General features: G+C 35.2%; 1 pseudogene; it reads left to right on the top strand.

Moving 5' to 3' along the window:
- The first annotated feature begins 9004 nt into the window (after window positions 1-9004).
- On the top strand, window positions 9005-10783 carry LOC101415024 (large ribosomal subunit protein uL18-like; annotated as a pseudogene).
- Window positions 10784-13253: the final 2470 nt, after the last annotated feature.

The raw sequence follows: 13253 nt of genomic DNA on the forward strand, positions 1-13253 counted from the left end.
TTTTATAAAATTAGACTATAATGCAGTTTTTCCTTAAAAGAATTTAAGAAGTTGCTTGACTTCATTAATCTCTCCACTTAATCAGATTAGAAAGAAGAGTCCTTGAAGAAGACTTTTAACTTTGTAAATAGGTCCTTTGAAGCAACTCCTTAAAAAAATGACTCTTGGATTGATTTTCCTATCATGCTTTGAAATAGCATTAATATTGATTGCCAAAGGAAGGTGACATAAAAATGGTAACAGAAGAACAGACGTGATTTAAAAATAAGGTCCTGATGATATTAAGTAAATCATCCTGCCATAATGCAGAATAGATTGGCTTTTTTACTGTTAAAGTTAGAGTCCTTCTTTGGGTCATATTGTATTGCATATAATAGTCAAACAAAAGACAAACATATTGCTTAATAATATAATTATGATGCATATATTAAATATTAGAGATATTTCAATGATTTCCTGGCATATTGCAATTTTTCAGAGTTAAAAAAGGCTTGTTATTTTTAATTTAGTAGATTATGTTGTGAGTTTTTTTGCCAGTAAATATAAATAAGTGTCCTAAGCAAGAGTAGGGTAAGCCAGAAAGCATGAAAAACATACTGCTGTCTCTTCATATTCTATTCTCCTCCAGCAACACAGAGCATATTGCCTCCGTGCTTCTATGTCTTCACAAATCTATGCCAGAAAATAGCTGATAAAATACAGGTCTTCAAATTACAGAGGAATCGTGAGCCTTAAAATGTTATCATGCCATTAGCATTTGCATATTTTTATTTAATATTTTTGTTTTTCTTTAGAGTTGTACATGAAAGTATTGTATTTTAGTTCATCATGTAAAACTTCTAGACTTTTTAATGAAAAACAACCAAGTCTCATTATCTATTTCCCTTCCTCAGAAGCCAGCAGTTATTACACTTTCAGCTGACAATTTGAAAATTAAATCCATGTTTATAAATAACTTGTTTATACTGGTGTTTCTTGAATTTTGGTTTTCAAAAATATTTAGTGACTTCCATAATAAGGATTCCATAAATCCATAAGGAAGATATTAATTTAGCTGTTCTCTTATATGCCATCACCCAAGCACACACTTCCAATTCCTACATCTGCCAAATGGTTATATAATAAATTAGATCATTAAAATCAATATTTACTGTTTCATGTCATTATTATATTATAAATAAAAATAATTGCTGGGGACTTCTGGAAAGATGGTGTCTAAGTAGTAGGCAGAGTTCAACTCTCTCCAAAAAAAAAAACAGTAGAGAAAGAGCAAAAAGCCACCCAAGCGAGCTTCTTTGGGGATCTGCAGAACAAGAGACTACTGTACATCATCCAGGAGGGAGCTGGACAGAGAGACAAAGATACCAAAGGAAAACCATGAGTTATTTGCTCCTGTGGTGGGGAATGGTACGTGTACCCCACCCCCAAAGAAAATAATCTAGGGACTGAATAACACAGTGAACCCAGAGGCAGTTGAGAATTGTGGTTAAGGGTACAAATGCAAGAGAGTCCTTCTGTGAGCTAGAACAGATATACATCACTATTGCAGGGTGGTGGGAATATGGAGAAACGTGGGAAAACTATAACTGGTGTGACCTATAGACTGTGGTTAACAGCAGAACTATAATATTCTTTCACCAATGCCAAGCTGTACTGTGTTGATAATGGAGACGTATGGAAAAAGTGTGCCAAATGTATGCTATGAACCATGATGGGTGGTAATAGTCTGATGATATTATCTCATAATCTGTAACAAATGTCCCACCAGGGTGTGGAGTTATATGGGAAATCTACACATCTGTATGTTGTTTTACAAGTTCACAATATCTGTAACAAGAATATATTTTTTAAAAAATAGTATGGGTTGGGGGAAAATATACCAATTGCAAGAATAGGAATATAGTTGGTAGTAATATTTTGATGGTGCACTTGCATAGTTTGTAACAAATGTTTCACACCAATGCAAAAAGTTGGTGGAGGAGTGATGTATGAGACCCCTATGTGATGTTATATATGTTCATTTTGTCAGTTTGCAATCTTTACTATACACTTATTTTTTATGTGTGTTCATTATGAATGATATAATTCAATAAAAATTTTAAAATGATATATATAAACCTAAATAAAATAGGGCTAAAGTAAGTAATGCCTTGACAGTAATAATATTGGATGCTAATGGATTAAACTGTCCAGTCAAAAGACACAGATTGGCAGAATGAAAAAGGAAATATGACCCATCTATATTTTGTCCACAAGAAACTCACCTTAGATCCAGAGACACAAGGAGGTTGCAAGTTAATGGTTGGAAAATGATTTTACATGCAAACAACAACAACAACAATAACAACATCAGGAGAAACTATACTAATATCAGAAAAAATAGAATTTAAATGGAAAATTATTGTAGGAGATGAAAACAGACACTATATATTAGTAAAAGAGGTAATCTATCAAGAAGAAATAACAGTCATAAACATAAATGCACCTAAGCAGGGCAGCTCAAAATATATGAGGCAAACATTGGAAAAACTAAGTAGAAATATAGATGCTGCTACAATTATAGTGGGAAACTTTAATTCATTATTATCACCAGTAGACAGAACATCTCAACAGAAGGTCAATAAAGAAAAAGAGACCTTGAATAATATGTTAGAGGATCTAAACCTTATAGACATATACAGAATATTACACCCAAATATAGTAGGATATACATTCTTCTAGAGTGCACATGGATCATTCCCTAGGATAGACCACATGCTAGGCCACAGAACAACTCTCAACAATTAAAAAAGATGAACATTATATAGATTAATTTCTCTGACCACAATGGAATGGAGCTGGAAATCAATAACATGCAGAGACCAGATTAGGCACAAAGATATGGAAGTTAAACAACATGCACTTAGATAATTAGGGGGTCAAGGAGGAAATTGTAAAAGAAATCTTTAACTACCATGAAACAAATAAAATTGACAACATAACATATCAAAACCTATTTGATGCAGCAAAAGCAGTACTGAGGGGGAAATTTATAGCCGTAAATGCCTATTTTAAAAAAGAAGAAAGAGCTAAAATCAAAGATCTAACTGCACAGCTGGAGGAATTAGAAAGGGGATAAAACACTGACTTAAAAGCAAGTAGAAAGAAGGAAATAACAAAGATTAGAGCAGAGTGAAATGAAATTGATAATAAGAAAGCACAAGAAAAAATAAAACCAAAAGCTTCTTCTTTGAGAAGATTAATAAAATTGACAAACCCTTAGCTAAACTAACAAAGAAAAAAAAAGAGAATATGCAAATACATAAAATAAGAAATGAGGAAGGGGATATCACCACTGACTCAAAGAAAAAGAAAGAGTATCCTAAGATAATACTTTGAAAAATTGTATGCCAATAAATGGATAACTTAGATGAAATGGACAAGTTTCTAGAAATACACAATCAGCCTACATTGATCAAAGAAGAAATTGATGAATTCCACAGACCAATCACAAGTAATGAGATAGAATTAGTCATTAAAAACCTCCCAACTAAGAAGGGTCCAGGATCAGATGGCTTCACAGGTGAATCCTACTAATAATTCCAGAAAGAACTAACACCAATCCTGCTTAAACTCTTTAAAAAAAAATAGAAATAGAGGAAACATAGCCTAACTCATTCTATGATGCCAAACATTACCCTAATACCAAAGAAACATAAAGATGCCCCAAGGAAAGAAAATTATAGACCAATCTCTCTGGTAAGCCTGGATGTTAAAATCCTCAACAAAATACTAGCTAATTGTATTCAACAGCACATCAAATGAATTCTATACCATGATCAAGTGGGTTTCATCCCTCATATGCAAGAATGGTTCAACATAAGAAAATCAATCAATATAATACACTACATTAACAGATTGAAGGATAAAAAAATCACATGATCATCTCTATAGATACAGAAAAAGCATTTAACAAAATACAGCACCCTTTCTTGATTAAAAAAAATAAAATAAAATAAAATAAAAAACACTTCAAAAAATAGGAATACAAGGAAACTACCTAAGCATGATAAGGGATATATGTGAAAACCCAAAGCTAACATTATATTCAAGGGTGAAATGCTAAAGGTTTTCCCTTTCAGATCTAGAATGAGTTAAGGATGCCCACTGCCACTGCTCTTATTTACAATTGTGTTAGAAGTACTTGCTCTAGCACTTAGGCAAGAAAAGTTATAAAAGGCACCCAGATTGGACAGGAAGAAGTAAAAATTTCCCTATTTGCAGATGACATGGTCCTATACATAGAAAGCCCTAAGAAATCTACAACAAAGTTCTACAGCTGATAAACGAGTTCAGTAGAGTGGCAGGATATATGATCAATGTGCAAAAATCAGTAACATTTCTGTACACCAATAATGAACAATTTGAGGAGCAAATCAAGAAAAAAAAATTCCATTTACAATAGCAACTAAATGAAGCAAATACCTAGGAATAAACTTAAATAAAGATGTAAAGGATTTGTATGCAGAAAACTACACATCATTGTTAAAGGAAATCAGAGAAGACCTAAATAAATGGAAGAATAGTCTTCTTTCATGGATTGGAAAACTAAATATCCTTAAAATGTCTGTCCTACCCAAATGGATTTACAGATTTGATATAATCCCAATAAAAATTCAAATGGCATTTTTTACTGAATTGGAAAAGCTAATTATGAAATTTATTTTGAAGGGCAATGGGCCTCAATAGCCAAAACCATATTAACAAAGAAAAACAAAATTGTAGGATTCACACTCCCAGACTTTAAAACATGCAATGAAGCTACAGTGGTCAAAACTATATGGGATTGGCACAAGGATAGACATACTGACCAGGGGAACAGAATTGGAAGTTCTGCTATAGATCCTCACGTATATGGTCAACTAATGTTCATAAAGGTCACCAAGCCCACTCAACTGGGAGAAAATACCTCTTCAACAAATGATGTTTAGAGAATAGATATCCATATCCAAAATAATGAGAGAGGATCACCATCTCATGCCCTACAAAAAATTAACTCAATATAGATCAAAGATCTAAATATAAGAGCCAAGACCATAAAGCTCCTAGAAGATAATGTAGGGAAGCATCAACTAGACCTTGTGGTAGGAAATGGTTCCACAAACTTTATACCCAAAGCACAAGCAATGAAAGAAAAAATAGAAAAATGAGACCTCCTCAAAATTAAAAACTTTTGCACTTCAAAAGAGTTTGTTAAGAAGGTGAAAAGGCAGTCTTCTCAATAGAAGAAAATATTTAGTAGCCATCTATCCAATAAGGACCTAATATCCAGCACATATAAAGAAATCCTACATCTAAAAATAAAAGAGAAACAACCCATTAAAAAAATGGGCAAGAGATTTGTATAGACACTTCTCCAAAGAAGAAATACAAATGACTAAAAGCACATGAAAATATGCTCAACATCATAGCTACTAGAGAAATGCAAATCAAACTACAGTGAGATATCATCTTACACCTATTAGATGGCAGCTATTGTACAACAGAGGACTACAAGTGTTGTAGAGGTTGTGGAGGAAAAGAAAGACTTATCCACTGCTGGTGTGAATGTAGAAATGGTGCAGCCATTGTGAAGGATAATTTGGTTGTTCCTCAGGAAGCTAACTATAGAATTGCCATATGATCCAGAAATCCCACTGCTGGGTATACACTCAGATGATTAGAAAGAAGGGACATGAACAGTTCTATGCACACCAACGTTCACAGCATTATTTACAATTGCCAAAATTTGTAAGCAACCCAAATGTCCATGAATGGAAAGCAAACTGTGGTGTACATATATATACATATATAAAACTACAATATTGGGAATGTTATTTTGGCAAATATGACAGAGGAGGGTTAATGGTATGATGGTATGGGATGTCAGGTGTGGGGGCATATGCAGGATAGAATGCACCTGGGTAGGCTTCCATGGGATATGCAAGTGTTCGTCTTGGATATCTATTCTCTCTCTCTCTCTCTCTCTCTCTCTCTCTCTCTCTCTCTATATATATATATATATATATATATACACACACACACCACAGTTTACATATATACACAAATAAAATGGAATATATATATATATATTTGTGTATATACATATATAAACAGATACAATGGAATATTACTCATCTGTAAGAAGGAATGCAGTATTAACACACAGGATAATATGGATGAGTCTTGAAGACTTTATGTTGAGTGAATTAAGCCAGGCACTGAAGGACAAATATTAATATTATATGACCTCACTCTCATGAATAAAACAAATTTAGCAGACTCACAGAGCTAGAGTCTGGAAGATAGGGTAACAGGAGACAGAAAGGGAGTAGAGATGATGAGCCAATACCTTCATGGGCAAAATCTATGATAAGGTGGAAGGAGATGCTTGTGCAGTGGATGGGCATGAGCGTAGTGATGTGATTGGGTTTGGCAGTGCTAGTCTGTGAGGGGGAGTAAAGTGGGGGTTGAGTTGGAATCCATGAAACTGGGAGAAGGGTTGGAGGAAGGAACAGGTGAACTCTGGGGATTTGCATGTGTGTGGTTAAAACTACAATGTTGGGAATGTTATTTTGGCAAATATGACAGAGGAGTGTTAATGGTATAGGATGTCAGGTGTGGGGGCATATGCAGGATAGAATGCACCTGCATAGGCTTCCATGGGATATGCAAGTGTTCGTCTTGCCCTAGTGTGTTGAGACTCATACAATAAAGAAGAAAACATTAAACTCCCATCCTGGGGAGTCCTGCTATGTTCTCAATTAGAGGGACAAGAAACTTAAGAACATAGTCAATGCTTCATAAAAGAAAACAGACCATTTTGCCAAGCCCTCAATATTATTGCCTATAACTATGAACCTTATTCTTCAAAATTTGAAACTTAGTGTTCAACATAGGTTCTGAATGGAGGAGGAGAGAAGAATAGCATAGATGGAATATAGGGCATTTTTAGGGCATTAGAATTAATCTGCATGATCTTGCAATTATGGTTACAGGCCATTTTAAATTTTATTAAAACCTATAAAAGTGTTATTTTAGTCAGCCAAAGGGGTGATGATGCAAATACCAGAAATTGATTGGTTTTTATAAAGGACATTTATTTGGGGTAGGAGCTTACAGCTACCAGGCCATAAAGCATAAGTTACTTCCCTCACCATGTATTAGAGCAAGATCACTACTGACGTCTGTGAGGATTCAGGCTTCCTGGGTTCCTCTGGGCTCAGCTCCTCTGTTTTCTCCACAAGGTCTGCAGTAGACTCTCAGGTGAACGGCTCTGTCTCTCTCTCTCCCTGGGACTCCAGCTGAAGACTTCAGCATCAAGCTCCAACATCAAAAACTCCAACATTTAGAGTCCTCAGCGCTGTTCTTTCCCATGTCTTTTATCTGTGAGTACCCACTCACCATAGGGCCTTAATGCCTTACTAGCTCAAGACATTTACCTGATTACTTAATCAAGCAAACCTCTGAATCCAATATAATCTAATGTGCCCAGGGGAAAAGATCAGTTTACAAATGTAATCCAATATATCTTTTTGAAATTCATCAATAATATCAAACTGCTACAAGTGTACAGTGCACAATTTAAGTCATAATGTAAGCCATTGGCCATGCTTCAATATTTGTACATCAATTGTAACAGAAGTACCATTCATGTATAAAATTTTAATAATATAGGAGAGTGGAAAAGGGGAGGACATTGGGTATTTGGAATCCCTGTATGTTCCATGTGACTTTTCTGTAACCTAAAGCATTTTTGTAGATAAAATGAAAAAATTAAGACACTGGGGAATATATGGGTGAAATAATTGTTATTGTAGATATAAGACAACATATCTTCCAGTGATGAAAGACACAATGTCTAAAAAAATTTTATTTCAAATTTTTAAATTTTTTCATATTTTGTGTGTTATTTGTAAAACTATTATGATTACATCATTTCCTTCTTAATTTTATTTGGTTATTTTTTTGGCTTCATTTTTGGAGAGGTTTTGGATCACAGAAGTGTCACAACTACGGCAAAGAAGAATCTCTGGTGCAGGGTCTCGGTGATGGGGGATGTATGGGATAAGGTGCACCTGGGACATGCTTCTAAGCATATGAATATTTTCAAGTGTTCATGGGACATTGTCATGATGGGTGAAGGCCCACACTAACAGAAAGAATATTGAATTTCCATCCTGGGGAGTCCTGCTACCTTCTCTAATAGAAGAGCAATAATCCCCTGAGTGCAAAGGTAGTACCTAGTGAAGGAAGACAAACCATTATGCCAGGTCCTTGATATTGAAGATTGTACTTATGAACTTTTGCATGTGAAATTGAAACTTAACCTAGTATTATATGTTGCCTAAGTGCTAGCTCCTGAAAGCCTCCCTGTGGCCTCTCTCCAAGCCAAACTCGGCATATAAACATGCTACCTTCCCCAGGCATGGAATATGACTCCTGGAGATGAACCTTCCTGGTACCAAGGGATTATTACCAAATGCCAACTGGCAATGCATTTGGAAAAAGGCCTTGACCAAAAGGGAGAGATATTAAATACAAATGAGTTCTTAAAGTTAAGATATTTCAAAGTGAGTTGGGAGGTCATTCCAGAGGTTATGTTTATGCATGTCTCAGCAGGAGCTCATTGACTGCCACAGTAAACAGTGCCTCAAACAGCAGGTCTCCCAAGGGCTCTAGAGACATCTAGACACAATAAGCAGGACAGAAAGACTCAGCAATATGGCACCATCAGGGGACCTTACTTTAGAATTTATGCTCCCCAGTGTAACAGAGTTAGAGTAATTTAGAGTTTCCCTACACATGGCTTTTCTTCCCCTTTTATTTAAACCTATAATTAGCACTATACTTTTAAAATATATGTCCCAGAGACTTAACACTTTGGTCTGTTCATGTAACAGTTGAACTTTGACTCTCAACAGAGTTGTAACACCTACCCTCCAGTTCATTGGACTCAACCAGGACAACTCAAAAGGAGATGACAATGGACAATGCCCATCCCAAGGAACAGAGCATGTCTACAACTGTAAGCGAGATACTTCCACGTATTTGCCCCATGAGATGTAAGTCATTTAGAACCAGATTGAGCATCACCATCCCAAAACCCTCAAGACTGGGTAATGAACAAAGGACTAAAATAGAATTACTATTAACCTATTATAGCCTTTTATTATTACATCAATGGAAAAGATTTTATCTAATATTAAGGTAGTGGCCACCAGAGGTTCTGAAAGGAGGGAAAGGGAAGAATAAGTGTCATATGGGGGCATTTTCAGGACATTGGAATTGTCCTGCATGACACTGCAATGAGATATAGGCCATTATGTATTTTGTCAAACCTACAAAATTGTGCAGGATAGAGTGTAATTTAAAATGTAAACTATAGTCCACCATTAGTAGCAATGCTTCAATATGTGTTCATCAATTGTAACAAATGTACCACACTAATGAAGGATATTGTTAATGTGGGAAAGTGTAGGAGGGGAGGGGATGGGGCATATGGGAATTCCCTTTTTTTTTATGTAACATTTGTGTAATCCAAAGCCTGTTTAAATTTTTTTTAATTTAAAAAATTTAAATAAAAAAAAAGTCATTGCTGAATGATACCATGATTTCATCTTCTTTAGTACACCTTTTAAAAAAATTCCTTGGAGAAACTTTTTGTTTCTTTGTCCTATGTACAATATCTTCTGTACCAGTCATTTATTGATTCCTAAACTTCTCTTCGTAATTTACAAATGTCCTCTTAAAAATATTGAGTTTGTCTCCCCCATACTGCTCCTGAGCCTGTGGGGCTGGTCTCTGTGGGTTTGGGGTTTGGTAAAGTTGTCAAGAATAAGGCCTATCCAAAGTGAAATTTAGAAGAAGACAAGAGGGTAAAACTGATTACTCTGCTCAGAAACACATGGTAATCAAGGATAAAAATGAGAACACACCCAAATACAGGATGATCATTCAAGTTACTGGCAGAGATATCATTTGTCAGAGTGCTTAAGCCCATATAGAAGGGGGTATGATAGTCTGCACAGCTTATACTTACTAACTCCCAAAGCATGGTGTGAAGGTTGGCCTGACAAATTATGCTGATGCATATTGTACTGGCCTGCTGGTGGCTGGTTGGCTTCTCAATAGCTTTGACATGGACAAGATCTATGAAGGCCAAGTAGAGGCCACTGGAAATGGATAAAATGTGGAAAGTATTGATGCTCAACCTGTTGCCTCCACCTGCTATTTGGGTACAGGGCTTTCCAGAACTAAGACTGGAAATAAAGTTCTTAGGGCTCTGAAAGGAACTGTGGATGGAGGCTGAGGAACCAAAAGATTCCCTGGCTGTGATTCTGAAAGCAAGGAACTCAATACAGACATACGTCAGAAGCACATCATGGGTCAGAACATTGCAACTATATGCATTACATAACGGAAGAGATTGAAGATGCTTACAAGAAATGATTCTCTCAATATATTAAGAACAACAAAACTCCAGACATGGAAGAGATGTACAAGAAAGCCCATGCTACTGCAGGAGAGAATCCAGTCTATGAGAAAGAGGCCTAAGAAAGAAGTTAAAACAAAGAGGTGGTACTACCCCAAAATGTCTCTTGCCCAAAAGAAAGATCGGATAGCTCAGAAGAAGGCAAGTTTCCTCTGAGCTCAGGAGCAGGCTGCTGAGAGCTCAACCAAAAAGCAATTTTCTATGAAGATTTTTCTGATAAAGGCAATAAACTTGTCAACCTGCTATTTCTGTATTAAGCTCTCACTATGAAACTCTAGGAAATACCTTGAAATATGAAAGTTTGGCAGTTATTTTCTCTGAGAAACAAGTATAACTTTTCCAGAAAGTTTATCTGCATATTTGCTCAAATAAAGTTCACATCTGCTTTTTGGGCTTCTCTTTTCTCTGATAGGAGTTAAATGCAGCTCTTCCTAAAATACCTGGCATGAAGCAGGCCAACCTTCACTAGTAAATTAATTGTTTCATCCGGTTATTGTAACCCAACGATTAACAAGAAAAAAAGTAACTTCAAAGTATGCCATCTTAAACAGAACTGGTGTTAATCTATGACTTTAATATTCCTCGAGAGAAAACTGTCCAATGAAAGACATAAAACTTTAACACACTCACCTTAGCCAAGTGAAAATTTTCAGCAGAAAATAATGGGTCTGTGTTCCAAAAGGAAGTGTTTAATTTTACGGAGATGTTGAAAGAAGTATATCAGATTTGAATATCCATATATTTGAAAAATGCGTAAAAGTGAACAAACACTAATCTTACATACCAAGTTTACATGGAAAACAATATTAGATGAATAAGCTATATACATTTTTAAAAATAGTCCTTCAACCAACAGGAAATATTGTTTGGAAATGGGAAATTATTACTAAAAAGAAAAAAGTTGAAAAACATTACATATCCTTTTAGATACATCTTGTCTTTGGAAATATTCCTTCTGACGCTTTCTATCCTTCTGCTCAAATCTGAGCTGTTATGTCCACACTCAAAGCTGTGGGCTTTCTTGTTCCCATTGTTTTGGAGAATTTTCCAAATTACAGTTCTAATCCCTTGTTTCTTACATTACATTTCCTTTTTTTCGAATTCATTACCTCATTTTCATGGAGTGTCTCTTTCAATAGCTTCCTTGAAATGAGGACAAGCGTGGTAAATTTTAGATGCCTTGCTTATCTGAAAATGGCTTCCATGTAATATTACAAAAAATTGGTTTCTTGGCCAAGTAGGGAATTGTATGTTGAAAATTTTCCTTCATAATATTTAAGTAATTTCTCCACTGTCTTCTATATTTTAGGATAACTTTTGGAGACATTAAATAACATTTGGATTTCGAGTACTTATAATATGACCAATAGAAAGATGATGATGATGATGATGATGATGATGATGATGTTTGGGTGGGTAGATAGGTAGTAGGCAGGTAGGTAGGTAGCTAGCTAGCCAGCTAGACAGATAGATAACTGCTAGATAGATAGATAGAATATTTACTACTGCTTCCTACACTATCTCTATTGTTTTCATTTCCTTTTTGCCTCTTCATTTTGGTCATATTCTTTCATATTCAATTGTTTACTTAAATTTCTTAAAATTCTTTGCTTTCGATTCCTATTTAGTAAGAGTCCTTAAGGCATATTGGGAGAGTTGAATGCATAGGTAGGCATGCAAGCAGGTGGGTGACCTGGCTCCAGCCCAGGTATACTGTTAGGAGCCAAAAAAATCCAGTATCTTTAAGATTATTTCATATTTGAATTTCTATCCAGAAAAGAAATTTTCACTCTCTTACCTGGAGATTTTAAGCTTCAAAATCAGAGCTAATTGTGGAAATTAGATGGTAAATCTCATAATTCAGGGTGCAGAATTTCACTTAAGACCCCTTTTATCACCTGTGCCTGAAGTCCCATAGAATCCAGATTCTCTCCGGCATTGAACAAAGGTGATTACCTACCGTGCTACATGTGAAAGGGGATCAGACAAAAGAAACAGCATCTTTTGTAAATTTTCAAAAGCTTCCTTACCTGGGCCACCACTCACAAAGATCCCTGTCACTTCCTTTACCTGAAGCTTCATGTGGTCAGATGATGTGAGTCACCTCTATTCTGCATTTCCCTGACCATTAGTTTGGATTTCAAATTCCTCTCTTAAAAAAAAAAATCACTAACACTCATCTGTTTTCACACTTCCACAAATTTGTTTTACTCATACTCTTTCCCATTCTCTTGATCCTTGCAGATCTATACTTCTACTGTTGTAATTTTAGGGATTTTGTGGAGAGAGCTTAGGTATAGGTATGAATTCAGTCCTTCATGCTTAATGGAATATCCTGATATTTAAGTCAACCCAGAGAAAGACTTCCTATTTTTGCATTTCTGACATAACTGAGCAGACAAAGGAAGTATTTTGTTTTCCTGAAAATCACAGTATACATGTGGATGGTTATGTTCTTGTTTTAATGATGCATAAAACCATTATACACACTTAATTCCTATTTTAGTAATAGTCATATTTCAGTATAATTCTTTTGTTAATTGGCATGAATTTTTTTCATGACTCTATTATCATTTTAATATTTTCTTAATTTGTTGAAAATGTATTTTCTCTTATAGTGTCTAGTAAATAAATGCTTTCACTGTTAGGGATACAGGGACTAAATATTTGTCCTTCACTTCCTTTAACCATATCTTTTAATAATCACGTTAACTGACTTGGGAAAGTTACTATATATTTA

Source organism: Dasypus novemcinctus, chromosome 8 (genome assembly GCF_030445035.2).
Source record: "Dasypus novemcinctus isolate mDasNov1 chromosome 8, mDasNov1.1.hap2, whole genome shotgun sequence".
Lineage (NCBI taxonomy): Eukaryota > Metazoa > Chordata > Mammalia > Cingulata > Dasypodidae > Dasypus > Dasypus novemcinctus.